The 2,980-nt window shown below is 33.6% G+C and overlaps 1 non-coding gene across 1 annotated transcript; it reads left to right on the top strand.

Annotated features, from left to right (window-relative positions):
- Window positions 1–539: 539 nt before the first annotated feature.
- On the top strand, window positions 540–646 carry LOC121216830 (small nucleolar RNA R71). The gene has a single exon (XR_005913042.1). It is a non-coding gene; the product is annotated as a small nucleolar RNA R71 (small nucleolar RNA).
- The last annotated feature ends 2,334 nt before the right edge of the window (window positions 647–2,980 follow it).

Raw genomic sequence — 2,980 nt, 5'->3', positions numbered from 1 at the left:
GAGATTGGTTGGGTCTATACTACAAGGAGTTGTTGCTCGGTCCATTTCCTTGGTTGCTCCAAGAAAAGTTAAGATGATTACACCATGAAGGATTGTAAAAGTTGGACTAGGGTCCTTGTCCACTCCTATTTTGATGTTGATTCCCCACATAATACACTGACTCAAGATTTGATGGACAATTCTGAAAAGAATGACCTTCCCCATAGTACACATAGGAAATTACTTCAAACAGACTTGATGGCTGAGTTGCAAAATTATTAGCACTATTAGCGGTAAACTATTTTAACATAGAGGAAATAGACGATACCTGAGCTGATAATGAAGTGAGGGTGTTAGTTTCATAAACTCCAACTATACGTCTTCCTGAAGCTGTTTGATTTGTTGGCCATTGATAGTTATTACTCGCGATCCTCTCAATGATCTCATAAGCCTTATTATAAGACTTAGACAAAATTGTGCCATTCACAGAAGCATCTACCATCAATCTTGTATGTGCATTAAGACCATTATAGAATGTCTCCAACTAGATACAATGAGGAATCCAATGATGAGGACACTTACGAAATAAATCCTTGAATCTCTCCTAAGCCTCATACAAAGACTCATCATCTAATTGTTGGAATGTTGTGATCTCGTTCCTCAACTTAGCATTTTTGCTAGGCAGGAAATACTTAACCAAAAATCTCTGCTAATTCTTGCCATGTAGATATGGAACTTGGTGGCAATGAATTGAGCCACGCTCATGCTTGATCTTGCAATGAGTACGAAAACAACTTCAACCTCAGTGCGTCTTCTGTCACATCGGCTATCTTGAATGAATCACTCACCTCCATAAACAATTGAAGGTGGAGATGTGGATCTTCCATGGGCATACCACTGAATTGGCCCACCGTTTGGGGCATCTGAAACATCACTGGTTTTAATTCAAATTGGGTTGCCTTAATATTTGGCCTTCTAATTCTGAGATTTAACTCACTGGAAAGAGGCACAACATATTTTCTGATGCATCGATCCCTATCATCGGCAATGAGGATGGGATTTCGTACATGATCGACTTTATTACCTTGGTCTTGGTTCTGATTTCCTAGGTCCATCTCGACTTGTCTTTGAGCTGTTCATTCACGTCTTCTTTATTTGAAAGTTTTCTCAATTTCAGGGTCTACAAGGAGTAAATCGATAATCCAATCTATGCTCATAAACACATGAAAAGAAAATCACAAAATCAAAAAGAATAAGTTAGTAATGTTAGAAATAAACCAAATTGGAAGTAAATAATTTCACAAAAAAATGACTATGGCAACAGCTAACAGTCCCCGGCAACGGCGCCGAAAACTTGTAATGTGTAGGTTTGTGCAAGTATCGAGTTATCGTCTCCACAGGGAATGTATTTGTACTAAATCACTTAATTAGTAAAATTATATTAACAATTTGGTAAATAAAAACACAATATAGTTGAGAAGTGATGATTAAAATATATTAAACTAAATATAATGATCCATAATGCAAATTATCCTAAGTATGCAAACTATGTGAATAAAATGGATTTTAGCAAAATTAAACACAATTTACAACAATTATAACATAAATAAACTAGGACAATTACTTTAATTAAACTCAACTTATTATCAACATGCTTAATAACATTCGAAAAAGCATTCTATGGCAACTCGATCTTTCATGAGTTTGGAAACCACATTATGTCCTTTCGGAATCTTTTACTTAGTAAATACACATTTTGCTGATCCTTATGTACTAAGGGTTTCTTCGCATTTCTGTGAGGTAATAGGGACGTGTTAGGTTTGACACAGTTTAATCACACAAATCTAAAAATTATACAGATAACATAGCTTGGTTAGAGCTATTATGCAACTTGCAATTTAATCAGGTTAGGATCTAAATTGAGCATGCACATTTCAATTATGCGTCCATTAGCCATCATTTGGTTAGGATCACTCAGCTAATTCAAGTGCATTTCAATCATGTATGAACGAAATACAAACTTGATTTTAATTGAAAACATGATTGATTGAGGCACAAACATTATAAGCATGAATCAAATAAATATTATTTAATCAAAATAATCATCCTAGCTTAAATAAAATTAAGCTAACATTGTTGTAAACAAGAACAAAGAACACATAGCAAACATTTTTAGATTAAATTAATGAAAAGAAAGATTAAACCCAGATCAAAGTGGTTGTCACCCAAGACTCTGACCGACGAGGCTCCTTTGCTTCCTTCGCTTTGATCCTTTACTGATGGCTCTCCAAGGTGGCCGACCAAGGGCTCTTTAAGAGGCTTAATAGCTAAAATCTCTATGAAGAGATGATGCTAGGCACGGGGAATGGAAAAAGCTAAGAGAGTTTAGAGAGAAGAGAGAATGATAAATTAGGGAATGAAGGGGTCGTATTTATAAGTGAAGGGAGGAGAATAGTTTGCTAAAAATAAGAGGTTTCATCTCTTCAAGCATATTCAATATGTGGCCTGTAACAACCCGATATTAACTAAATCAGAACAGTGGTTTCAGAACCACAAATCAAATGTCAAAAAATTATTTTAATATTATTTTATGTGTTTACAACATGATTGTATGTATGTGTGAAAATCCTGTGAGCTAATTTTATTGTTTAATAGTTCAATATGAGAAAAAAGACTAAATTGCGTAAAATGCAAAAGTTGCACTTTATTTTTTTAAGTGAATAATTACTATGATTTATTAAATGAAAAGTCCTTATGATGATATTAGACCATTGATAGTGGAATTTGACATAAATGGGCATGTATTTGATGTTTTAAATGTTATTTAACTAAGGTTAATTTGGTAATTAAATAAAACAATGCATATTAAATAAAAAAAAGATGAAAACATGTTCATCTTTGTTTATTTCAACTGAAAATAGAAAACAAAACCTATAACTAGAGAGCTTTAAGTTTCAGCACCTTTGAAGATTGATTAAGATATGATTTTAGCTCAATTTTT

The sequence above is a fragment of the Gossypium hirsutum genome, chromosome A02, assembly GCF_007990345.1.
Source record: "Gossypium hirsutum isolate 1008001.06 chromosome A02, Gossypium_hirsutum_v2.1, whole genome shotgun sequence".
Lineage (NCBI taxonomy): Eukaryota > Viridiplantae > Streptophyta > Magnoliopsida > Malvales > Malvaceae > Gossypium > Gossypium hirsutum.
The sequence above is the reverse complement of the archived record's forward strand: the minus strand, read 5'-3'. Positions and strand labels throughout refer to the sequence as shown.